Below are 27,804 nucleotides of genomic sequence, written 5' to 3'. Positions count from 1 at the left end.
AGTCATGACGCAAGGCATGTTGATCTTGCCCTTAAAAGCCTACCCCTCCAGGTCCGTCATTTTGCTTTCTGTACTGCCAACACTAGACACTATTTCTATATGGATTAGAAACTTGTGGAGGAAATTTGTTAGAAATGCAATAGACCAATTCAGGATGCTGAAAAATTTTGGAATATCTGAGGAGAGGCACACAATTTTCTTAGGAATTAACTAAGACTTAAGTACATATCATCAGTCTTTTATTGAGTTTATGATGGATATTCCTGGTAAAAATAACCAATACAAAGCAAAAGTTACAGTATCTAAAACTGTACTTGGTAAAATATATTTTACCTCTAACTTATTTTAGATCCTAATGAGCCTTAAACTTAGTCAAGAAGATTCCAAAATTTGAATGGGTAAAACTAAACTTGGTAGAAATTATGGTTAGAGATGAAAACTCACAATGGCTGGTAGATGCTATGAATGATGGTCAGAAATACTGATCGATAAATCAAATCTTGGTTGCAAAATTACATGGAAAAAATTGAACTAGATAAAAATCGTGTCAGTAAAATAAGGATGAAATGGACAAATATTGGGGAAAGCTTGACTATTCTATACAGAAAATTATTTATGAAATTAATTTGGACTAATGGGAACTTCTGCTTCTCAATAGTATGGTGTGGCAAGCTGTTGGCTTCTGTTAAAATAACCAGAAGAAATGAGATAAATTGCAAAAAATATATATATTTTTAAAGACATTGGAGAACTAGGAAGCAAAAAGGATTAGATAAATTAAAATTCCAGAGGGAACTTCCTTTCCTAGGTTAACTGAGATTACTGTCCATTTTCTTTTCTGGAGATAATTACAAATGTAATCACAGGCAGGGTCGGTCAGGCTTGGCCTAGACAGAGGGACTCAGCTAGGGAAAGACAAATGGGTAGAGGAAGCTGACAAGCTGGCATCTGGAAGAGCTCTAAATGTCTTAACCAAGTTTTCCTAAGAGACATTTGCTGAGTGCTGAGGTGGCTCAAGAGGTTACAGGGCTGAGCTGGGAAAACAGAGAGAAATGACTCACTGCCTCAAAGTGCTTGGAAAACCCTCTACATGGGTCTTCAGAAAACACACAACTGTCCTTGGGATATTTGAAAACAGAGGTGAACTGTTTCTAACTGAAGTTGCAACCTAGCTCCAATTCAACTTAATTCCCAATTGGATTGAGGTGATCAGTCCTTCTATCTATCTGTGTTTTAAAGGGAAGCGCAAACCCTCTGGGGGAAATAATAAAGACTTCAGTCACTAAGGCTCTTTACACATGATGTTTGTTATACAATAAAATATGAGGCATGTGAAGAAGCAGAAAAATATGACTAGCGATCAAGAGAAAAAGCGAGCAATAGAAGCAAACCCATAGATGATCCAGACGTTGGATTTAGTTCAACGGCTTTAAAATAACTATTATACTGAATAAAACGGAGGATAAGATGTACAAAAGAGATGAAAAGATGGAGAAGATCAACTGAAAATTTGAATCTACATAAAAGAATCAATCAGGTATCCTATAACCTAAAAATATTTGATAATAAGAATTCATTGGTTCGGTTTAATAGCATACTGGTCGTAGCGGAATACAGGATTAGTATAGTCAAAGCCTGAAAAGCAGTGTCCAGCACCCCAATCACTTTGTCTTTGGGGCCTGTTTACTGTGGCAGGAGCAGGCTGCCAGGAAGCAACAATGCAGCGTGTGGTACTTGCTTCTCTGGATTTGCTTAAGTGGTTTTTAAAAATAGATAACTGCACAAATAGTACAAAATAGTTTGTCCCTAACTTAGGGACAGATCACCTGGAGATTGATGGATTTCAACCAGTATCCTATCTTTCATGGAGATGAAGGGATAGATGCATCTTGTCTAATTTGAATATTTATCAGGGCCTACATTTTTCCAGCTACATTTTCCACATACACACCCCTCGCACACAGTCTCCCTTATTATTCTAGCTCTTCCAGGGAGACTGAGCACCGTGAGGGCTGTGGCCCTTTTATTTGGGGCCCAGCTTTCCTTACTCATTCTTATCATTCTCTCTCCTGATCTCATATATAATTGGTTTATCTGGGGTTCAGTTCTGCATTCTATGAGTATCATTCATCAATATTTATTTTAAGAAGTTTTTTTTATCAATCATTTACTGTGTGCCTGCCTCTATGTCAGGTGCTGAAAATGCAGTGGTGAACAAAATGATATAAACCTTGTTCTCAGAGAGAGAGAGAAGAAAATTAGCTTCGGTCTGAACTACAAATCAATTTTAGAGGCAGGACCAGAATTGGGGAAACGCGTTAGAAGTCCAGACCCTCTAGAACTCACGGCTTGTGTGAATCATAAAAGGAGATTTTTTTTTTTCTCACTTACCTATGAAAAATACTGATTTTTTTTTTTTAGTGAATATATTTTTGGAAAAATAGAAATTTAGCCTATCAGGATCCCCACAGTTATCAGTAGCTTTGGTCCAGAAGAAAATGTCACCTCACAACCATATAGTCATGTCCCTTGAGAGCTATGAGAATGACTGTGTAATTTGCTGAGAATTTGATAATCTGAGGGAAAGAGCTGATTTAGGAAGTTCCTATAAAGCCTCAGTAGCTATTTACTAGTAGATTGACATTTTCAAATGCCAGTTTGAGAGAAATTCTCAAGCCCAACTCACCACTGGGCCATTAGGGACTAACCTGAAGGCAGCCATCTTTGCTCTTACAAATCATGAGATCGTCTTTAGGGGGGTAAAGATGCAACGATATCACTCTGGGGGCTGCAGTCCTTTCACAGTCAGATCTACTAATAGGCTCCATTCACGAGGGCATGTCGGCAATACCCGGAATGTGTAGTTGTGTTTTAAGTACTGGAATGTTTAACATCATCCTTGTGACTCTGTGTAACAGCATCCTTCGCACAGTGCCACGTTCAATTTCTCACCCCTTACTGCTGACAAACACCTCAACGGGGACTGGACGTCATGAAAAAATTCAATGAAAACCTAATGCCTTTTTTGGGAAATCTTTCTACTGCCTTCTTCCTCCCTTCCCCTATAGCAACCTTCTTCCTGTTTCCATAATTACATGCTCCAGGCTATTTCCCATCACTTGGTAACAACATTAAAATGTGTCTTTTTACTAGTGGCCTCCCTTTGGGTGCTCTTTTCATTTACAGAGCCTGGGCAGTGGTGTTTTTTCCTGGGGCCTCAGTGCCAAGCATGCTTAGTGCTCTGAGCAAGGTCTGAGTTTAGCATGGACTCCTTTTCAGGAACCTCTTTCAAAGCTTTTTACTTAACATAGCCTTCTTTTTCCAAAATGGCAGCTGCGTGTGCTGTGAGCATCTAGCTTGTTCTCTTGATTATCCCATCTAAGTGGAAATCTGTGAGTCACATGGTAATCACAAAAAATTCTTTCCTGCTAAGATCTGGTGAGTAGCCCCAGTAATACCTTTATTATCTAGGAAATGGTTTGTTTATGTCCACCTTTGACAAAATGATAAACTTCAGAGGACTCACACCAGGCGGGAGGACAGAGGGATTGGAATTACTGGCTCAACCACCCCCGTGTGGGGAAAGATATCTGCAAACAGTGTCACATCCAAGCGTAAATTCCCCTCTTTCTCCAAAGAGCAGCAAAGGCCACGCTGTTGGCATGCAAATACTTGCAAAGTGAAAACGGATACACTTCCACAGCTCCTCATCACGGGCCTCTGGAGCACAGCCTGCCAACCGTGCATGCATGTTGGTTTGGCACCAAGACAAATGTTCCCTGGAGCATAGACTGCAACCACCAAACTGATATCACATGGGACACCAGCCAAATCCTGACCTTGCTCTCTGTAGGTGAGCAGTTGTGGAATTAACCTGTGATGGCCTCCTCCTCCCGCCTGGTTGGTGGTCTGGGTTTCTTTCTTTCTTCCTTTCTTTTTTAATGCCGCATTTGAATCTCGTTGTTCTCCCCAGTCCACTGGTATTTGTCAGGCACAAAAGCACTCTTCTGGTCATGGTTTGAGAACGATGGGCAGCTACTGGCTCCAAGAAATGGGCAAACCACACCATCTCTTCTTCCTGTGTCTTCTTGCCTCTTGAGAGGGAAGGGCCACAAATGGACTGTTTCGAAATTGTAGCCAGGAGGTAGGGCCTGGAGCTGGCATTGCTGGCATCTGTGATTGCTGTCTGCTCCTTTTGCATCCTCCTCGTCTACATTTTCCCTCACTGCTCCAATTTCTCCCATCTTCTCTCTTTTTTTTTTTTTTTTGTTTCAAACTCTTATTTATTCAGAGCTACGAATATTCTAAATTTTTCGTGAATTCAGAGCTTTAATTTAGCATGTGGGGTGCTGGCTCTTCCACCAAGCTGCTGTGGTCATTATTGCTAACTTAAGGGAATAAAGAGGCAGCAAGGTGCAGTGGAAAGAGTGGGGCCTCGAAGCCAAAAGTCCCAGCTTTGCTTCTAAGTAGCCGTAGGACTGTGGCTGGGACACACCCTGGCCGCGGGCCTCAGTTCCCTCACCTGCAGCGTGAGGGGTTTGGACGAGAAGATTTCTAAGGCTTGTCTCATTCTGTCATCCTGTGGAGCTCACCAGCTATGTGAAATCCATATTGGGTTGTGCCAGCCTCATTTTTCTTTTTCTTTTGAAAAACTTTATTGTTGAATGAATGAATGAGGAGATGTGAGCAGAGTCCCTAAGCTAGATTTCTTAAATGCAGAATATTGAGGGGAAAATCTTTCTTTAAAGCAGTATCCAGAGGCTTATAGCCTGGAAATAAAATTGTATTTCCTGTCTTGAAATGTGGAACAATGTTTTCTAACAGGATAAGAAAATGATTCAAGTGATATTTGTTATTTTCTAAGGATCCTATTTCTGTACTGTAGCATAAGCACATATAATTGTTCAAGTAGAATTGTACGTTTGGAAGGAAAAGGTTAAAGTTGGCTACTGATAGTCATCAGGAGATGGATATTTAATCTTTAATCTCTTGTCCTAGCCCTCTACTTTGGATCAACTCATTATCCCGAATAAACGATGTGTCATTCCCATTATTTATGTTTCACTGCAGCCAAAGTATCTGGACCTCGTTTTAGTAAGCGCCATTCATTTCGACCCATTCAGTATTAATCTCTCTGCTAACATCTTTCCTGTTCTATGTGCTGTCCCCTATTTGCTTTTATGTTTTCTGCAGAGTGTTTATAAAAGGATAATCTTTTACAAAGCAGACAGAATTTTTGTGTATAAACTGCTCTGTTTGAATGCCTCATTGATATACCATCTAAAAACTGAAGTGTTCAGCAAGATTAGCAAAGCCCTGAGCTACTGAGCTGGGGAAAACATGAGAACCAGTCCCTTCCCTACAGGAGGCAAAGGTGATGAAAGATGCTTTTCCTTTCGCAGCAGTAGCAAAAGCAGAGCCGTCGCCCACACGGCCCCATAGGCTTGGTTGCCTGGAAATTAAAGGGGCATGAAGTACAGCAGCTCAGAAGCCACCGAGAAAGGGGTGAAGGGCGTGGTAGTCCTATGACTTCTTTTCTAGAATTTTCTCCGAAAATGCCGTGGCTCTACGAATGCTGAATTTACATGTCATCCCCTCTTCAGCTAAACCCTTTTAAACTTTCATGAAGTAGCTGCTGCTCAGTTGTCCACTGAGGTTGAATTATTGGTGTTATTTTGGTCTACGTTGTAGAAAAAGGGGTAGTAGAAACGAAGTAAGAAGCCGTGGAGGAGGAGAGTCTCTTTCTGCCTCCTCCATGTTCTCGCCCCAGAGATTGGACCTCATCCAGACGGCTCGCTTTTGCAGAAAAGAGGGAGAAGAGAGATCACTTAATATTACAATGGACAAAGAAGGTTCCTTTGTGGAATTTTACATTGGCATGGGGTTCCCAAATATGCCACTGATGAAAAGACTTAACAGATGGACTCTGAGAATAGGAATACGTTCAAGAAAAAAAAATTTTTTTTTTTAAATCAGTAGAAGGAGGTTGCGAGTCTGGCCACCATGGGAGCTGAGCACAGGAAGCCACACTGAGCAAACGTTTTGTACCTTAGACAGGGTGAGTTCAGCTGGTGGAGATACATGGAAGCATCTGAAACACAGACTGTGCTTGGGTTTTTAGTTGGCAAAGCTGTGGAGGAAAAAATCCCAAGCAGTGCCAAAAACTATACGTGCCTTCAAAGAGTATTTTTTTCCCCTAACAAATTGATCAGTCTGAGTATTCAATAGCAAGGCTCGCTATTTTCTAAGGAGTGCCCTTTGTGTACATGAGAATTTTTGTCTATATTTCCACATTTTTAGGGAAAAGTTCAAAACAAACATATAGTTGTGCCATTTTAATGGCATAAACCCTTAAATAATAAGGGCCTGCCATATCTGTTCTGAAGATATAAGCTATGAAAATGCTCAAAATGCATCTGTCGAGACTCTATCAACAGTAAGCACTCTTTAGGATTTTGTTTTAGCTCAGTGCCATCACTGTTGGCCATTTATTCCAGCATTACGGGTACCCTTGCCTTAATCTGCAACCCACAGCAAGATGAGGGCTGACAAACATTTGGGAAGAACTTGAATCCGATTCTTTAGGGCATTCTGTATGGCCTTGGGGAAAAATGCCAACCTAATCCATTGGCAAGAAAGCACCATACTTGGGGGTGGTGGATGGACAGGAAGAAACCAAGGGATTCATACAGTGAGCCTGGGTCAACTGTGATGACCAAAAGAACACAATGACTAGGGTCTCGTGACAGGGAGTCAACCTCTTGATTGTGGGGAAATTTATGATGTTGGTTCTTTTCACTTTGAAGAGTCACCTTAAGAATATATACAAAATAAGCTCTTCAAATGGGGGCTACTTCAGTGATTTAGGAGGTGTGGATCTCAGTGGTGCCTTGTCTTGAACTTGATTTCTTCTATTTTCCGTTTTTCTACACTTTGATTTTTTTTCTTCTCTTCTTTTCTCTTTAATTTTCTTTACTTCCCGCCCTAGCTCCTCCCCTCCCTCTGTTTTTCTTTCTCTGTCATTTCCTTTCTTCATCTTGGAACTACTGGGGACTACAGGGTATAAAAAACAAGATCTTTGTTTCAAAAGGGTTACAATATAAATAGGTGAAATGGCTAACACAAAAACGTGTCTCACATAAGGATGGCCGTTCAAGCTCATTTTGCATTTCAGCACCTATCACTTATTAGTGGCTGCCTGGAGCCCTGTGTTGAGAGGATTCTGAGTTCAGAATTGGGTTCAGAGGGAATGAATGCCCTGATCAACTAGATGTGACAGCAAAGGACATAGAGGGAATGGGGAGGAGGAACACTCATGACAGAAACTTGCCATCCTGGGTCTAAATCAGGGCTTATCAACCATGGCACTATTGACATTTGGACTGGATAATTCTTTGTTGTGGAGGCTGTCCTGTGCATTGTGGGATGTTTAGCATCATCCCTGGATCCTACCCACTAGATGCCAGTAGCACCCCCACAGTTGCGACAACTAAAACTATCTTTAGCTATTGCCAAATGTCCCCTGGGGGGTAAACTTGCCCCCGTTTTAAAACCATTGGTCTAAATAATTACCACAGGCCTAAATATAGGGAAGCAAATGAGAATCTTAAAGGGGCAGGAAACATGCAGAGCTTTGGGGAGATGGGGAGGCTCTGTGGGAAGTGTAGGGTGTATGACGGTGGAGAAGAAATTCTCAGTCACTGCTGTTGCCTGACAGGCAGCACATCGTGCTATGTTTCCACAGTTCTAAGGTCATAGCCACCACTAGACCAGGACCCTAGGGAACAGAGCCCTAGATCATAGCAGGACAGACTGCAGTTTGCTATGGTTTATCCATCGTAAGATTGGTGGAACTTGGGATCACTTTATCAATGCAAGTGACATTTTCTGTGCTGGAGATTTCAATAAACAAGGATGATAATGCTCTTTGGGCTCTTTAGAAGGTGGATTGGCCCAAAGGCAGGGAGACAGGAAGGAAGTTCCCTCTGCAGCCCTAGGAATCTTCGATAAGCAATGGGACCTGGGACCCTATGAGATAAGGGAAATCGGAATCATATTCATTAGAAACCCCCACTTATGGGAGAGGGTTTTTTCACTCTCAATTTCTTGACTTGACCCATTGTATTGGTAAACAATGAATACTAATATATTTGATAAAATAAACCAGTGATTTCAGGACACATTCAAAATGCTCAAATCAGTCTCAGGTTCTGTTTCCTTATGGCACTGGGATTTTAGCCCACGGCGTTTCAGGGTATGTGTGACGTGGTGGGAAGGACTGGGTTTGACATCGAGTTCTGGTCCTTGCTCAGAAGCTGCAAAATAAGGAGCAAGTCATCTCATCTCTTTGAGCCTCAGATCGGTCTCTGTAAAGTGGGGTTGGTATTTCCTGCCTCAAAAGGTCATGAGGACTAAATGAGATGATATAAATCAAATGCCATCTTCAGAGATTGGCATAAATTAGAGGACCCTTGCAGTCATTCTTCTCCAGTAGGTTAAGAAAGTAGGAAAGAACAAAACTTCCGGTTTCTGATAAAGGTTTCCTTGAAGCTGCCTTCTGGTACGTTCCACCCACTTTCAGAGCACTGATGGCTAATAACACATGAGTGCGCCTCAGATGGGGGGACCAAAGGTTAGGATGAGTGTAAGTAAACTTATCTTGAGGCAGTAAGTCCTCTGGGCATCGCTGGTGTTTTGGAGGCAACATCTATTTCCTCGTCCCGTTTGTATCTCTGTGCAATTGAAGGACATGATCTGCAATAATTTCTCCAGCACAATACAGCATGTTATAGTGAATAAAAAACAAAAGTCATCCCGAGGAACCAAAAGAGAAGATGTATCTATCATCTTAGACAATTTCTTCCCGGAAGTTTATAGGATCGATCCATGAAAGCCTCAGTACTTAGACAGGAAGGGGCTTCATGGAGGGCAGGAAGTCCAGCTCACTGTCCTTGCAGATGAGGACCTGGGGCCTGGGGAGCAAGGGCTTGCTCCACTAACACTTGTTAGAAGCAGTCTTGGGACTGAAGCCCGGTCTCCCATACCTTTTATCTGAGTGCTCAGCCTGAGCCCCCAGTGCCACCCACTCTGCACTTCTTCCCTGGACCACATGAAAGTTGTTATGGGCTTCTGCCCTGCGTTATAGATTTCATCCTGTCTTACTTACCAGACTAGATTCCCACATTTATTTAATACCACTTCAACTATTTCCAGGCAAACATCTATTGTATTCATATCACAACTCAGCCACTTACCAGATCTGAGATGCTGGGCAAGTTACTCACCTATGGAGCTTTGTGTTAGCTGACATTCTCCAAAGAAACAGACCCAATAGGAGATATTTATTTATCCTAGCCATCTATCTATGAATTGGAATTGGCTCACAAGTCCCAAGATTTGTACTTGGCAAGCTGAAGACCCAGAAAGAATTAATGTTTTAGTTTGAAACTGAAGGAGAGAAAAAAAAAAAACCTGATATTTCAGCTCAAAGACAGTCAGGCAGGAGGAGGGAAGACCTCTTAGGGAAGACGAAACTTTTTGTTTCATTTAGGACTTCAACTGATTGGATGAGGCCCACCCACTTCAGGAAGGGCAGTCTACTCAGTCTGATTAGATTTTAATCTTGTCCAGAAACACCCTCACCAGCATGCCCAGAATAACGTTTAATATCTGGGCACCCCATGGCCCAGTGAAGTTGACACAAAGAAATGAACCATCATAAGCTCCAGTCTGCTCATTTGTAGATGGTGCAGGTAATAATCGTACTTGCAGGGTTAATGAGATGAACTCTTTCTGATCTCGTGGGTTAATGCAAATAAAAGTTAATGAGAATAGAGTGCCCTTGTACTATCTCAAGAAATGCTATTATTATTGTTTTTATTGGAAGCACTTGCAGATGGAGACTACGTTCCAGACAGAAGGAGATGAGAGGGCTGAGGGGCAGAAAGAGGCAGAGCTGGCTTCACGGCTGTGCAACTTCCGTAGCCACATGGGGCCCCACGCTTAGATGGGCCCCATGCTTGGTTTAATGTACTGTTGCTGTTGCTGTCTCAAAATGATTAATGATGTTTGAACAAGGGACCCTGTTTTTCATTTTGCACTGGACCTCGCAAATTATGTAGCTGTTCCTGGAGTGGAGAATAGAGAATCTTTAAAAAAAAAAAAATGTCTAAAGAGGTGTTAGTGAGCTATCTGGACTCTGCCTCATTCCAGATCCCCCCCTCTCCACTGCTGAATTCCGCAGGCATGAAACCTGCCACGAGACATTCATTTTTAATGACTTGTTATGGGCTTCTTAGCAATATATCTTTGGGCATTAAGGTGTTGAGTCAGAGACTTAAAATGATTGATGTCTTGGCTCCACACAGGGGTCTCCCACACTTACCTAGCACCAGATATCCACTTGGAGAATTTATGGGCACTCTTGGCAGCCTAAGCGGCCATCAAATATTAATCAAAGATATGTAATAACTAATATATACTTAAAGAATTGAGGAAAATTAATATTCAAGGGAAGCATCCAGGGACCCATAAAAATAACAAATGCTAAAGAGACTCAGTCAAGGTTGGCAGGTTCAGAACTCACCCTGCTCTCACACTGGCTTTGACATTCTGGGTTTGTGGGCTGATCCCCAGATGCTAAGATGACAAGAACGGGGGCTTTGTGCTTATCCCACCGGATCTGGACTCCTGTGAAGGACAGGAGCAAACTCCTACGTCAAGACACTGCGTTTCTACCCCCACCCCGCTTCCTCTGTTCATCTTTCTCGTAGCACCAGACATCCCTGATCTGCAGCCAATTCTTTATGGGGTTCTCTCTTGGCAGCCCCTTGAGGTTAGACTGTCTTATTTCTATATTTTCAACACCTAGGACAGGGGCTGCACGAAGTAGGAGGTTGAATCACATGATATTTCTACTTTTATAGTTCAAAATGCACGAATAGCGATTTTACATGTCTCAACTTAAAAAAAAAAAAAAGAAAAAAGTTACAACTTGACCTGGCCTTTGTAGTAGAACTTTTAAATTAGAAATGAATGGCCTCCACAGAGCAGGCTGGGAAAAAAAACCATAATTCCCGGTTTCAATGACTGGACTTTCTGATTATCCCACAAGCAGCAGGCAGATGTCTCGTTTTGCCTTTCCGTAGCCAAAATAAAGGGGTGTAGAAGTGAACCAGCCTGGGGATTGGCAAGTCAGCTCCATTGTCCCCAGTGGCTGCTTGTGGTGGAGAACTTCTCTACTTCTTCTTCTACTTCATGTCTCTGGCCCTCAGCTCATTCTCTCCATCACCCATGTCAGTTCTGCTTACTTTGGCAGCACCAGGTTTGCAGAGAAGTTACGTGATTTATTTCTATTCACAAATTTAAAATTACTTAGTAGCCCATCTCGGATGAGCTGGGCTGCCTTGTGTGGCTCCCCCAGTATCATCCAGGAGAAGACAAGAAACAGAGATGCTTGCTCTGTAAACCCCACAGAGGAGCGGGTATCGGCAGACCACGTCCGCTTGGAAGGGAATAGTTTGTTCGGGTGTTGGACCACCATGGCAGTTGCCGGTCTCTTCTGTTATTGTGGAAAATCAGGAGCAGAGCCTGTCACTTGTCATCTGTTCTTCGAGTGTAACCAACTTTTCTTCCATGGGCCATTTGGTGTGACTATGAATGATGGCTCTGGCTAAATGACACCATCCTGATGGTGGGGTAAACAGAAGTGCTGCTGGAACAGGCGCCTTGGATGCAGCCTGTGTTTTCGGAGAGCTGCTGAAAAGGCGTGTGACTGGGAGGAGCGGGCAGCACGCTCGCGGCTGAGGTCTCGCAAGCGCCTCCTCTATTCTCCCTGAGCTGCTGAGGCCCGGGCCAGGCTGTTGGCTGGAGAATGACCTTCTTCTACACACTCACTGGTACTAGAGTTCATACAGAGATTTAGAACGCGCTTTTAACTCAGTTCTCTCCTTTTCTGAGCCAGGAGACGGAGGCTAAGACAGACCAAATGGCTTGTCCTAGGTCACATGGCCGGTACTGGCAGAGCCGAAATGGGGACTGAGTTTCCTGCCTTCCATGTGCCCCCTGTACTCTGCTGTGCATATGTCCTCATACTGTTTCCTCTGCTCTCAGGTGCCATTGTTTTAATAACAACTGTTTGTTTACTGAGTATTAAAAGGCCCTCTGCTATTATATTACATGTACACATCAGTTTTAATAATTTAGAAATATTAAAATGGGGAAACATGATGGAGAGGTTGTATGGAGGACTGCACAGAAAAGCGAGTTCTGGATTTCAGAAAAACTAGGCTCCAGTTCTACCTCTAGCTCTTACCTCTGATCTTGAGCGAGCTACTTTCCTTGTCTCAGTTTGATCATCTTGGGGTTAAAAATAGTACCTACTTTAAACGTTGATGAGTAATTGAGATAATACACATAGAATACTTGCCACAGTCCCTGGCACATAGTCAGTGCACAGTAAACCTGGAGTGTTACTTTTATTTGTATATGTGTTTATTTGTATATGTGTTTGTGTATATATACTGTATCCGTGTAGGAGGAAGGAGGTTGAGGCGGGGAGTACTTTAGAGGTGGTGGCAATGCACTTTTGGGGATGGTTGCCTGGTTCTGTTTTCAATTTTCTGAGGCAATACTAAACAAAGTTTATCTATTAATAAGATAGGCTATTTTTCAAATGTTTGTGCCCTTATAAAAAAGCATCCTCTTTCGGAGTTTAATAGGAGTTAAGAGAGAGAATTCATGCAAAGTGCAACAAAGTGCCCTTTGTGTGTACCCTTCGTGTGTATATATTTGCTTTGCACATATCCAGCACATAGTAACTGTTCAATAAACATCAGAAGCCATTATTATTATATAGAGCTTGTTGTGGAGTTGTATGAGAAAGAAAAGAACGAAATATCATTAATTTTACAACAACTTTTGGTTCATCTATCTGTATGGTATGTTGATTTTCCAAGTATCCTCACAATGCAGTTGGGATAAATATGATGCATTCTTTCCATTGTACAGATGGAGCAACCAAGAGACTGAAAAGTGACATCACCAACAGGCGGTGACCTAAGGAGTCAGGGCCAGAAGCAGGTCTGGAATACAGACTTCCTGGCTCCCGACCCAGGTCCCCTTCTGCCGTGTGGCCTTCACTGGGAGGCTGCAGGGACCAGGGAAGTGTCTGTTTCGGGGCTCTCTCAGTTGCCCTTGGACGTTTATCATCTATTGACTGAATGTTGACCCAAAACACACTAATTCCTGAGGAGACCTTACAGGATGTCCTGTTGAGACTGTTCCTCTTTTTTTTTTTTGTCAGTGCTTTACCGGCAGATTAAAATTCAGTAGACCCCATTTGTAGGAAGTCTGATAAAATATTCTCATCTCGATTGCAAACAATTTCTCCATCTGCCACTTGGCTGAGAGGATCAGACTCAAATACCCTCATGAGAGGGGAGCGTGATACCAGGCAGAGGAAGGTACAGGAAACAGCAAGGGTTTGTGTCTGGATGCAGTGTCTACCTGGTCTGTTTGTTGTCTGATGGAGCTGAGTAGTCAGCTCTGTTAAGCAGCTGGTTTTTCTTCACCAAATTGACTGAATCTGCCTAAAATTACTGTTGCTTATTATCCGGTATCTTGAAGATGCAATTCTCCATATGCAGTGCATAAATCTAAGAGCAACAACACATTTGGGGTTGAGCTGTAGGGCATAGATGGGCTAGGTGAGGAAAAGATTGTAGGATATAGGAAGTGAGATCAGAAAAGCTGATTTGGGAAAGGTAAGGCAGTTTGCAAAAGACTTCGAAGGAAGTCAATGCAATCCACCCAAGAAGGCATTTATAATACCTACTATTTGCAAAGAAATATTTTGAGGTAAATAGAAAATGAAAAAGATATGATCCGAGATTCGAATCAGTGAAGCATTCTCTATTCAATAATCCTTGTAGGTGCCTATTATGTGTCCGGCACTTTGCTGGATCTTGGAGATATTCTGGTGAAAAAGAAAAACATAGAGCCTATCCTTTTGGAATTTACATCTTAGTGGAAAAGAGCAACAAGGAAAACGTGACCACAGTTTGGGATAAATTCTAGGAAGGGAATGAAGGGGGTTTTGTGATAGAGAGTATCAGCGTAGGTGAGGTGGTACTACTTCAGATCATGGAAGCCTTAAAAAGAGCATTATAGGAAAAGAACATTCCAAATGCAAAGATCTGAGAAGACATATCTTGCATTCTAGAAGCTACCTGGAAGACTGCATAGTTGGACTGTAGTGGGGAGAAAGATGACCAAGTCAAGAGGGTGTAAGAATCTAGGTAAGAAATGGCAGTGGTTGGACTAGGATGTGACAGTAGATTGGAGACAAGAGGATAAATTCAAGATCTTTGGGGTGAAGTGTGAAGGGCGGTAAGATCAATGGCCTTGGCTGAGGGATTAGATATGGGAGTCTGGATTAAGAACTTGGTGTATGGTGGTACCACTTACCATGACAGAAAGGCCAAAGAGGGAATATCTTTGCGGGGAGAGGAATAAAGAATTCCATTTTGGAGGCTGAATGGTTGGAGGGAGACATCCAAGTAGACACGCTAAATACGTCTACTTGGTCTTGCGCTCAAGAAGAGGTCTGGATTGAAGATGTATAAACTGCTAATATAGAAAGAAAGAGAAGTCAAGTGCTATGTATGTTTAGAGAAAGAAGCAATTAATTTAGACTAGGGACATATAGATCACTTTAGGGGCATGTCAGGTTCAGCAAAGACCATAAGCAAAGGAGCAGAGTGTGGATAGAGAGAGAATTAGAGATATTCCTTTTTTTATATGATGAAAAGAAAAGGTTGATGATTAGTGATATCAAAAAGAAAAGATGTCTAAATCCTTCCCCAGAGAAGTTAACTGGAAGAAGGGACCAAGCGAGGTCTACTCCATCATTAAGAAAATGAATATTCAACACATTCATGAGATTCTTTTCTTAGAAAACTCCTTTCTGCTCCTGTCCCTTGTCCCTTCCCTCCTTGACGGGTCACACAGACAACTTGCTTCATCGATTTGCACAGTGCCATCTCCCCTTGAGAATAGAGTCACTAACCACCTTTCTCTGTATCCAGGGCCTGCTTCCTACAATGTTTTGCTATCAAAACTCCATGTTTCCATAGAGACCATGTGTGTTTGGTTTGCCCCAACTCTTTGTGTCCCGTCCCCCCCCACCATTTACAGGCATAAAATACACTCTCTTTCTGTCTTCCCTTCTCTCTCACTGTTTTTTTTTCCAATCAAGAAGGACCTCTTTATTACACATTTATAAAATAATAGAATAATATAATTATTAAAAACAGACGGAATTTTTTTTGGTATCTTGTGTTTCGCATTCAATTTTTCAATCATCTTCACAATTTTCAAAACTTGCTTTTTGTTATTCAGAGTTTTCTCCCACAATTTCTACCTTACCCACCATTCAAAGCATAACCGAAGAACAAACTATTCAATAGGTTTTAGAAAAATATGGAAAGCTTCACAAATTTGTGTGTCACCTTTGTGCAGTGGCCGTGCTAATCTTCTCTGTATTGTTCCAATTTTAGTGTGTGGGCTGCTGAAGCGAGCACCCCTCTCTCTTTTTGTTACGATGCTGTAAAAAAGTAGAACAAAAAAAATTTATGAAATAACTGTTGTGTGAAAGATAGAAAACTGAAAAAAAAAAGAAAATGGATATTCAAGCCACAGAATGAGGAAAAAATATTTGATATATATATTTGATAATTATAAAAAATTTGATATATATATATGATAAAGATCTCATATCCATAATATATAAGGAGCTCCTACAAATCAATAAGAAAACAAACCAAAAAAAAAAAGGGCAAAAATCTTGAACAGACATTTTATAAAACATCATGTACAAATAGCAAGAAACAGATGAAAAGCCGTTAATCATCAGGGAATTGAAAATTAAAATCATAGTGAGCTAGTATTTCACACACATGAAAATGGTGTTGCTAAAGCCCAAAAGACTGCCAATACCACATGTGAGGATGTGGGGCAACCTGAACTTTGACACATTTGTTGATAAGAATATAAAATGACCATCATACAAGAACTATTTGGTAGTTTCTTAAAACGTTGAGCATATATCTCTTCTATGACCAAGAAATACTAAATTCTAGATATTTATCCAAGAAAAATGAAAACATACGTGTACAAAATGACTTGTACAAAAATAATGATCGCAATCTTAGTCATAAGAGCCAAAGACTGGAAATAGCCCAAATTTCTACTGACAAGAGAAAAGATAAACGGTAGTCTATCCATGTAATGGCGTGCTCCTCAGCCACACGAAGGAACAAACCAACGTTTCAAAAAGACTATTCAAGTGAAAGAAGCCAGATGTAAAAAACTATGTGATCTATGATTCCATTTACATTAAGAACGGACAAAATTAATCTATGGTAGCAGAAATTATGCTTGCCTGGTGAGGTGCACAGGGACTTTCTGGGGTGGTGGAAATGGTCTATACCTTATTTAAGTGGTGGTTAAGTGGGTGTGTACAATTACTAAAACTCATCAGACCGAATGTTAAAAATCTTAAGATCTCGCATTTTATAGTATGTAACTTATACCTCAATTAAAAAAAAAAAATCTGGATAGTCTAGCTCCAGAGCCTACATTCTTAAAGTACTTCTCAATTTTAGAGAGAAAAATCAGGAATGACGACATGGGGAAAAATTTATTGAAATAAAATGGACGATTTAAATTAGCAGGGTCTAATGTTCTTGCTTTCTGAATAACACATATGGTCTCAATCTCGGGTTGATCTATATTCATGTGGACATGATGATATGTTGCTGAATTAGAGACCCGAAATTGTTTTTGTGGGTACAGTTTAATATGACCTATGTCGATGTAGCACCTACAGTATGAAGGCCCTGGTGTGTGCTGTGTTTCTTAAAGTAGCCTGTTGGTTCCCCAAGGGACAAGTGTTTTAGCTCCTATTTCTCTGGCTTCCTCCACAATATGGCTTTTCCCTAACCTTGGTTGCTCACAGGATGATGTCTGTGCAGAGCAGTTGCTGAATACGTATTTGGTGAATATGGATGAAAACAATGAATAATGAATAACAAGTGTGTGACGCTCTAGGTGAATATAAGGACTCAATGTCCAATTTCTCTTTTTAAATTAATGTTAACCATCTGACATTAAAAAAATTTCCTTTTTTAACCCAAAACCTCACCAGTTGCTCTTCACTCTCTGTAAATAAAAGAATGAAAGAGGGAAGAAGATGCAGAAACTAAAATAGTCTCATTTTCTGTCCCTTTTACTTCTGATATTAGAGGCTTAATTCATGACAACTGGTCTAGTGGTTGGACTTTGGATCATTAAAAGATATTTTGCAAGAAATGAGCTTGGCTTATATGAACCAACAATGAGATAACCTACTTTGGTAAGAATGACAGCAACAGTTGATATTTCTGGGGGAAACATTAACCAAAACAAGAACCAAAAAAAAAAAAAAAAAGCCTTCCAATCCCAAAGGCAATGGGTCATAAAGGAGATTAAGTTTAGCTGCAGATGCCAACAGAGAGAGCCTTTAGAAAATGTGTTTAGTCAGGATCTTTTATCAAAATTTATTAACTGTCGATAGTTTTACATGGCAAAATAAAGCATTTAAAATTTTAAATCTAGAATATACTTATAGAATAAAACAGAATTAATGGGTCAAGTGCTTCATCCTTTGAATGCTTCTCAACACTATGAATTAGTTCGGTGATAAAAGAAAATAAGTTAAAAAGTCACTGTGTTGAAAAATAGAATATAATTGATAATTTACAAGTCAGCAACCTTAATTTAAAAATCTATTCTGATCGTATACCTTTGATTTTAGATGACAGATGAAAACTAGTTAAATATTTGAAAATTTATACAAAATTAAATTTTATGTTCTGAGTCTAAAATTTAAAAGCCCAGGTGATACGTATTCATTGAATATTTTTATAAAATTTTAAAATCAGCTTATTGAAAATTTAATGAAGAAAATGGAAGATGCATTTTATTTATCTCTATCTTTCCCTGGGATTTATGATTTCTTGCAAGAATATCTAGTCTATCATAAAATAGAAAACAAATATTGTAGTCTTGAGAATATAAATAAAATAGGACATAAGGTAGAATGTGATAAGAGAGAGAATTGCAAAACAGGAAGAATTTGCAAATACACAGGCTTCATTTAGCATCTTATACTCTTCAGCTGACATTAAACTGCACATTTGGTTTTGAGTTTCCTGACAGCCAAAAAAACCCCGCGATTTATTTAAATGATTTATAATAAATGATTTATAAAAAATTTACATTAACTATACTGACCTTAAGCAACGAGTGTCCTAATTAGGAAAAAACTGATCTGCATTCAAAGAGTGTGTGTGTAGTAATGTATTGTGTAATGTAGTAACGTATTGTGTGTGTGTGGATTTCAGGAAAGTGAAAAATAAAATGGACAATGTTCTCAACAATATCCCTTTAATAACTGTAATAGAGAATTTTGTTCTGAAATTTCTTATCCAATGTCCCCTTGGAAGAGGTTATTTTCTATATGAGGAGGCCAAAACAAGTAAGGATGGATTGGGCTGCAAGCCATCTGCCAAGTCCTCCAGAACATGCTTCTCATGTCAGGTGAGCTGTAAAGAATCTGGGGTTACTTTCTCTGGCAAGGGTCTTCTGTGGGGATATCAGGCCGTGATCAATCAGCTTTAAAACATTGACTTAGGGAAGGAGAGTATTGGCTGACTGCAGTGAAAATTGAGAAGCCGAATGAGGCGAGGATATGGCACATGGGGAAGGGTGGGAAATGGCTGATGACTGCAGTGATGATAAAGTCGTTCTGCTCCTGAGAGTCTACATAGGTGACATTGTATCCTTGGGCTTGGCTCTCCGAAGACTCGGCATCATCTGTTACTAACTGAGCATCATAAGCAAAATCTCTGACTTCTCTCTGTGTCGGTTTCTTCACCTCTCCAGTGATACCAGGGAGAGACTGCTTGTTCCCCCCAAATTCTCACATCCTGGTTCAAGGGGTCTGCAGACACCAGACAAGGGCTCCCTCTTGAACGGCTGTCTTTCAGGGCTACCTGTTATGTCTTCTTTCTTGGAATGACTCCGTTCATCTTGGCTGCAGATGTGGCTCCTATCTCTAGATTCTTTCTGACACCATCATCAGGCCAAAGCCTGATGGTGAGAAAGCCTTGTTGGCCTCAAGGTGAAAAAATGGGGTCTCTAGAAGCAGGTGCCAAATTAATAAATATTAAGAATGGCCAGGCATGAAGTGTCCTGTTGGATGTGGGTGCAGGACACAGAGGCGCGGTAGGCTACCAGGGCCGTTCTGGTTGGTGACACAGACGCCGTTTCTGGAAACGCGGTTCCCTAGCACGGCTTCATGCGCCTTCTCCATCTGCTCCAGAAGCATGATTCTGGGCACCTTGACAGGAGGCCTCCAAATGGAAAAGGAAAACAAAAAAGTGCTTTTTTTTTTTTTTTTGTCATCTCCAAATACATACAGCTCAGGGATATGAATGAAAAACACTTATCTTGTGGCCTTTCAAGCCCACTGCAGGAGGAAGGCAGGAAAAGAAAAACAAAACTATTAAAACAAACATAAAAGGTACCATCTTGTTTCTTTTCTGTCCTTGTTTGCTCTTTATTTAAAGGGGAAGAAAAAAAGAAATCTGGTATTTAAACCAACCTATTGACAGACAGTTTGCTTTTATTTGATTTGTACTTCATTTGTGTGAATAAAAAGTCGAGTGAGTGTTGTGACTTAGCAGTAACATAAAAGCTATTAGAGGGCCCTTGATCATTAGCTTCTTTATCATAGGGTGATTGTATCTTGCTTTTAATCACCAAATACCATTTAAAACATTCCCCAGAGCGATGGAGATTGACAGAATATACAGATTCTTTCACTTGGGGACATGCTGAGTCAACCGCAGACTGCAAAATTCATCAGATCCCCAAATGAAAAGACTAGCGACTGCCAGATAAATTAGAGTGTCTACTCAGTCAAGGCCAAAGGACAAGGACGATACCATTCGTCCGAGCCAGAGACCTGGGATAGTGAGGAGGAAGACCCCCGCTTTCCTTCTCCCAAGGAACTGCCCCCTGTCCTGCTCCTTTCTCATGGATGGGACACAAGGACCTTGTGGGACTCGCCTGCGAATGCTGGCGATTCTTCCCCAGAAGGCTGGGGCCTGCCTAGAAAGGCTCACTCTCCTCAAAGGGCCAAAGATGGAGAGACCAACCCCAGGTGTGCTTAGAGACTTGGGAGGTATTCACAATAGGGAGCCGGCTGTCGTGCAAGTGTTTGGTCTGGATCCATCCTCGGGCCAACTTTAGACAAATTCGTGAGGCTGGTAGGTTTTCAGTGGTGCCGAGTTTTCATTTTAGATCCAGTACAGCAGTATCAGTTTTGTCTTTCAAGTACACAAAAACTGATGGTAACATAAAGTATGATTCCTCCTAGAGGTATTTATATTTTAACAGGGATTGAACCCCTTGCATTTTTTGAGAACAGGCCTTCAGGAATCTTCAGGACAGTGGGTGGAGAAAGGTTCAAGGCTGGGGAGACAAGTTTGCTTAGAAACTGCCCAAATCCTACCACATTGATAGATAATTTCCTAGCTTTCCGGGGGCCAGGAATGTATGCTGGTGATGAGACAAGTGGCTGGATTTCGAGTTTAACTAGTAATATTTGCTAAGCTATGAGTTTGGCTGCACATGTAACAAACTCAGAATAACGGTGGCTTAAATAAAATGCAAATATCTTTTTCACCGAATGTTCTGGAAGAAGATGCTTCGGTGCTTAGACGGTGGCTTTGCACTTTGAGATTTTTCAGGGGTCCACATTTGCTTGGTCCAAGGTGTCTCTCCACCACACTCACACTGAAAACAGCAGAGGGGAGGGAGGGAATGAAAGGGGCACATCCCTCTTTTTAAGGACATGACTCAAAGTTGCACGCGTGGCTTCCACTCACACCCGATTGGCTAAGCCTTTCTCATAAGGTCATACCGAGCTGCAGTGGAGGTTGGAAAATACCTTTGCTTGTGCAGCCACGTGCCAGGGTTTTGCCTCGAGAAGGGGAGATGGTTACTGAAGGCCAAGTAAAAGTCATGATGAGCAGGTTTGGGGAGAAACTGTTGGGAGGCAGAAGTTGCTTGCTTGAGAATGCAGAAAGGGGTGTTCGTGTGGGGTTGGGAGGCTTATTTTCCTGTGACTTCACTTCCAACAGTCCGGTTTTGTGTTTTTATGACTGCTTCCAATCTAACGTATTTAGTCTCAGGGTCCCTTGGACTTTGCAGACTTGTTTTCAACTTTGGATTAAGAAGATGCAGTTATAGGCTTCCGTCATAACCACTGAGTGAGCGAATACTGTGGACATGTTAGGTGTGGGAGTACAGTTGCGAATAAATTGTAGCATCTACCCTGGGAGCTTATGTAGATGGTAAGCAGGTGAAGGACTGCTGGAGGAAGCATAAAAAGCATTAAAAAATCTGCTCAGAGGCCCGAAGAACCACGGTGCCTTAGACAGGTTGGAATAATTCAGTGTTGCTAGATTGTGAAGTCCTAAGTCAGGAAGCCCTAAGCTTTAGGACTGGAGGGGCTGGCAGAGACTTGGTCACAGGTGTCTGAGCACGGTGTGTTGGACAGTTATCATTTCTAAGCTGCTTAGCATCTGAACCTCTTTGCAGTGTGTAGACGCTACATTAATGAATCTTGGTGGGAGGCTGGGCTCGGTCTATACTGGAAAAGTTGAACTTTCAGAAGCTAGCTCTGCCCTGCCTTGCGTGGCAGCTAGCCGCGGGCATGTACCTTAGCCCTGCCAGTCGGATGCCCCCTCCCAGGCTTTGATTCTAGAGCTAAGAGTAATAGACAGTGGGGGACATGAGCCAGTGGCGACGGAGGTACTGAGGGCCGTGTCCGGTGTCACCTGTGGCTGTGGCATTCCGTCCATCACCAGATGGCTCTTCGGGCACAACTCTCCTCACGGTCCTGGCTCTTCAGCTTCCCTTGGTTCTTGCCCATCTTTTTACCCAATTCTTTGACCTTTCTGGTGATTCCATGAATTACCTTTCCATAAATTCCTTCTCTGAATAGCCACTCACGGATCATCGTCGGCCGGGGTGGTTTCTGTTGCCTGCAACTAGGAATCCTGGCTGTTGCATGTGGGCAATGAAGAGCCTCCTCAGAAGGGATGTTTATCATTCGCCATGTACAAAGGAAATGAAATAATAGCACCAATTATGGAGCACTTTCTATGCCAGTCACCTTACTTAGATTGTCTCTTAATCCTCAAAACAACCCTTGAGTAGACACCATTATTATCTTCCTCATGTTATACATGGAAAGCTGAATTTTGAACCCAGAGAGTCTGTCTCCAGATCCTGACAGCCATGACCAAGCCCAATACAAATTCAAATCCCACGTGTCTTTCAAGGCCCGTCTCAGCCATCACGCCTCCCGCCCCCACCACAAATTGAAGTCCTTCATTCAGTTTGCCATGAGAGCCGAATGACTTTTCCATTACTTTTTATTTTATCCACATAGTGTATCTGCTCTCTGCCCCACACCGGCAGACGCCTGTTTTCATGTCACCCTAGAATTATTTCATATCTCTTTGATACCCTCCTCTTCTAACTATATCTTAAGCCCTCGAGGGTTCTAATCCTGGTTGTGCCACTCACTAGGAGGTGGCCACAGGCCAGAAACTTTGAGAATGTAAATGTGACCTTGCAGCATTGCTATGGGCAGCGATGGTCTTCAAAATTCTGTATTTAACAACTGGTTCACAAGGGCACTGGCCAATCAGACAAGTCAATGGCTGTACACATCTGGAATGCCTGCACCATGCAAACAACTGAATATTAATTCTGGTTGTAAAAAAATAATGGATGAACTTCTTTGTAAGTGTGCAGCATGATGACATTGCAGGCATTATTATTTTGCCTTCTAAGTCTCTCTCAGCTGCCACAAAGCCTAGCATATTCTTATATTTGGTAGGTACTCAATAAATCTCTGAATTAATGGACAAACAAGTGGATAATCAACATGATACATACCCCCAACCTCCCACAGGTGGGTGTCAAAACTAGTAATTCCCTATTTTGGTTGAATGATGATACCCTGGGTCATCTCTTTGATAATTTGGTCGTGAGCGAGTCACGAACTTCTCAATCGATTCTCAGATTTGAACACGAAGTGACATGTCCTACTGCGCCTTCAGAGAAGTGGAGTCTGGGAACTTGAAATCAAACGAAGGAAGCTCGTGAGGCAAGTCCAGTCTCAACTTTCCCGGTGACCTGGCTCAGGTGAGATGATCGGTATCCTGCGATGCACAGCCCCGGGAATGGTCTGGTTACCCAAGGGCTCTGCATGGCAGCTCTTCCAAGGCAAGCAGTAGCTCCGAGGCTCACCCACTAGCTCAGCCTCGATTGTCCCGGAGCCCACCTACCTACCTGGCACTCAGAGCTTGTTGCTGAACGTTCTTTTTGCCCTTCTGTTTCGTCTTCCATTGCGATCACGCGACAGCTGCACGAACACATGGAGGTTGCTTGGCAGCTGCTAGACACAGATGCTGGGCTCTGTAATGCACTTTCCCCCCCCTCTGCTGATGCGTCTGAGTGTTTCTCTGGCTCCCTGGATGTCTTCATTCCTGCCTGTGGGAGGGGTGTGCTCCAAGGTGTTAGTGGGGCGTGAAACCGTGGGGGATTGGTGCTGGGAGCAGGCAGGACGGCTGGGTCCTTGAGATTGTCTTTGCCTTTTTCACACTCACGTGTCAGTTTTTAACTGTTCTGCATGCCTGGGAATGATGTCCCGCTGGCCTGGAGGAAAATAATGTTGGGGTGTCTTTTTCTCTCCACCCTCGGAGCCCCTGCCTTCATCCAGGTCCCCGTGAGGTTCCGGTTGCTTTCTCGCAGCGGTCCCCTTGTTTAACTGGCCTCTGTGCTTCTGACTTGTCCCTTTTCTTCCACTTTATGTGGTGCTACCAGAGTGATTTACTCTAACCAAATTTGACCATATCTCTTGTTCTTTTTTTTTTTTTTCCTGGAATCCTCATTGCTTACAGGATAAAATATGAACTTAGTGTGACTAAAAGGCCCTTCGTGACTCATCTCTGCTGCAGCCACATCTGTTTTGACCAGAACAAATCAGCTGTTTCTTAACTCAGTCTTGCACTTGTGTTCACTCGGCCTGGGAAATTTTTTCTTCCTCTTCCTGTCTGTTCACCTGGTTCACGCCGTATGAGCCGGAAAGATTTTAGGGTGCTCCCTTCTCGGTGTAGCCTCTCCCTCGGCCTGATCTTCGATGGGCCAAACTGGACAAGTTGCTGAACCTTCTTCACATAGACCATTCAAATCATTCAGGCAAAGCTGCTGATTAAACAGCCTCCGCTCTGTGCCAGGCGCCGGGACACAAGCGTGAACAAGATGCAGCACCGGTCCTCAAGGAGTTCATAGACTGTTGGACAGATGGATGATAAAGCACACAATTAAAACGGAGAATGAAATGAGCTCTGTGGTAGGACAGGATGTGACAGAAATTAGATGCCCTCCCTTTCTGCTCCTATAACATCCTGAACTACTTCTTTTCGATCAGTGCTATAATGCTTTGGGTGTTTTCAGCTTGTCTGTCTCCCCAGCAGTCTCTGAGTTTCTTGAAGGCAGAGACTGTATCTTATTCAAGTTGCATCCCTCACGCTCCTCCTACTCCCCGGTATCCAGCACAGAGCTCAAGAAAGCCTGTTAGACAACAGCACCCAAATGAGGGTGTCCCCAGGGAGGTGGCCCTGCAGGAGGCCCTTTAGTTTGGGCCACTGTGTGTCTGTCCAGGTGAGTGGCAACCCCAAAGAAGTGTCCTGGAGTCCTCCTGGGTTGAAGGACACAGGAAAGAACACATGGGACATTAGGGAGCTTCCAGAAAGACCATTTTCTACCTCGTTTTAAAAAATTAAAATCTATCTTTCGGTCAGGTCCTCAGGCCTGGGGATGGAGAATCACTGTCCCTCTACTGCCTCCTTCTCTTTTCTCGTTTACAACGTCTTGCTACGTATTATTATAACACTTTTCCGTGTCATAAAACCTTAGGCCCTTCATTATGGTATGTTATTACCATAATACTGAGATAGTGTTTCGTCGAATGGATACCATACTTCATTTAATAATCTCCTTTTGCTACACATTTAGGTAGTTTCCAATTTTTCATAACTTTAAAGACCAGTATGATGAAAATCCTTCCATACACATCTTGGTGCATTTACCTGGATTTTCCATCAAGGTACAGTCTTAGAAGGGGACTTACAGATCAAGAGGCATGCACGTGAGCAGGGCTTTTGGTAGATGGGGCCTTTCGTGAGGGTTAAATACCACATTACAATCCGCAGTGCTGTAGGGGAGAGCCCCGTTCTCCACACTCCCATCTGAACCGATACCGAACTCTTTTATTCTTTCTAAATTTTGCATATTAAGGCCAAAATAGTATCACGTCATTTTTATTTGCATTTCTTTAATTGCCAGTGAATCTGGTTGTGATGTCATATATACATCATGGGCTATTTATGTTTCTTATTTTCTGGGTTGACCATTCGTGTTCTTGAAATCCTTCATTCTGACTTTGATAAAATGATCTTGGGTGTTGATTTAGATCGAGTAGCCTTTTTCTGTGAAAGACCTAGACTCGCTAAGCTTTGCGAGGTAATGGTTTCGAGGGACACATGCCCAACCTTCTCTGCCATGTATTTGCATTTTCCACTAAAAGTGTCTTAACATGTTATAAATTTGACTTTTCTGCACTTTGGCAGGAATACAGTATTAATACTAATGAGCACATTTCGTACTATGTCTCAGTGAGAGCAGCGGCCACTTTCGCGTACACCGAGAGATGCGCAGTGGTGTCTGGTTGTCCGGGATGGACGTGTGATCTGGGGCATCCCGTGTTCTCCTTTGTGCTCGGCGTTGGCCTAGCTGAGCGCACATGTGTTTCTGCCTATTACATGTCTCTATCTTGAGCTGAGGTCAGGAAACAATAGGTGTATGTTTGGGTCTCTGTGAAGTCACCCAAGTACCTTTGGATTTCCGCCACCTGAATCGGTTTCCCAGTGGATAGTTACTTCAAAATCCGTGTCTTCTAAGAGGATTGTCTTAAATAGCCACTCGTCATCATATTACTGCCCAGACTCTGAACTTGCTGCATACACGTATTTCACATCTCCGTGTGCTAACGCATTGCTAAAAATGTGTCCTCAGTGTAACTGGTAGATAGTTTTTTCTCACGTGAAAACTATCCGCCTTTGGCCATTTGGAAATGAGATTCCAGGCTTTCTCCCATCCCCTCAAAACTGACCAACCCACAAAGCCTTAGTGGGTAATGTAGAACTGCCTCACCTTAATGAGGAGATGGAGGAGAAAGCTACACCCAGCAATAAATACAGACCAAGATTTTGCCTTCTCTTGTCAGAGTTCTTCTTTAATTATAGGCGTCTGAGTCCGCTTGTCCTCTCTCTTTGAACCTTTCTCTAAAGTAGCCGCTGAATCTCTCATGTTCTTTTCAGGGAAGTTTAGCTCTCTTCTGGATTTCTTAGTCGAAGGTATCAGCTGGTTCTAATGCCCAGGAAGGCCAGCATTTAAAAAAAAAAAAAGAATCTCTTTCTGTGGGAGATTGTACTGCTAAGAAAAGTAAGGTTTTCTCCACATTTTCCACCAAGGTATTTCATAAGGATCTGTCCCTTCAACCAATTTGATGACCAGGATCACGACCTCCACTCATTTCGTGTCCCCTCTCAGCCTCCTTTTCTCCCCATGCTTCCTCCAGGGCTTTGTGCAAAGTAAGTTCTCAATAAATACCTGCCAACCAGTAGGGAATCTCCTGGTTACTGAATATATTCCTATGACTTAGCACAGCACTTAGAACTTAGAAGGCACAGGAATACCAGGATAAGTAAATGATGAAGCGATGGTCAATGCACTTCAGTGATGCAGTGAGTAAGACAAAGTGACTAGCTGGACCCTGGGCCTCTGGCGTGCCCACGGCCGTCAGGGGGTGGGCCTCAGCTCTGTCAGACTCAGCCGTTCACTTTCTTCTACTTGAGTGCCACTGTCTTTTTACTCTAGTTGGCTGGTAGGGTCTTCTCTAACTTTTCGGGTCTTCCTTCACAAATGATGGGGTCAATTCAAAAGGAGATTTCCAAGATCTGCTTCCCAGAAACAGCCACGGGACTCCACCTCCTACCTCAGCTTTGGATAATGCGATTCCTCCCAGCCTCTCCTCCGTGGGACCCCAGTTGCCTGGGGCCTGCTTCTGAGGCTTGACTCCTCTCCATCCCTCCACTGGCCTCCTTTGACCACACAAAGGTCAGGAGGAGGAAGGCATCAGGAGACAAAGGCAGAGACTGCATAAAGGGCGGAAGGGGAAACGTAGGTCCGTTCTACTTGGAAATAAAGAACAACAACGGGGCGATTGGGTCTTATCCATTCCTTGGATTTTTTTTTTTGTTTGACTTTTCCCTCTGAGCCACGGCAGTTCTTCTTGACTTCTTTGTGTTATTTTTTTTTTTTAAACGAACAAAACAAAAAAAATGCCACACAGGTATGAAATGGTGGAAAATGACTGGGGGTCAGAAAGTAATTTCAGGATATCATGTTCCCCAACACCTACGGAAGTCTGGAGTTCAGCCTAGAAGATAGGGTTCGTCACCCAGATAAAGAATCAGTCCATCTCCCGCTGGCTGCTTCTCACTCGGGAGACCCTGGGCTTCCTTTTTTTCCTGTCTCTTCACCAATGGTGATCTAGGA

The 27,804-nt window shown here is 42.5% G+C and overlaps 1 long non-coding RNA gene and 1 other non-coding gene across 4 annotated transcripts in view; one reads left to right on the top strand and one right to left on the bottom strand.

The window, feature by feature from the left end:
* LOC120617534 (uncharacterized) overlaps window positions 1-27,804 on the top strand; it is an 81,621-nt gene that overhangs the window by 38,980 nt on the left and 14,837 nt on the right. The gene's annotated exons all lie outside the window — the stretch shown is intronic.
* LOC120617821 (U6 spliceosomal RNA) lies at window positions 15,475-15,581 on the bottom strand. Its single transcript, XR_005657056.1, has one exon. It is a non-coding gene; the product is annotated as a U6 spliceosomal RNA (small nuclear RNA).

This window comes from Pteropus medius, unplaced genomic scaffold (assembly GCF_902729225.1).
Source record: "Pteropus medius unplaced genomic scaffold, Ma_sr-lr_union100, whole genome shotgun sequence".
Classification (NCBI taxonomy): domain Eukaryota; kingdom Metazoa; phylum Chordata; class Mammalia; order Chiroptera; family Pteropodidae; genus Pteropus; species Pteropus medius.
Note: the sequence above shows the minus strand (reverse complement) of the source record. Positions and strands in the feature narration are given on the sequence as shown.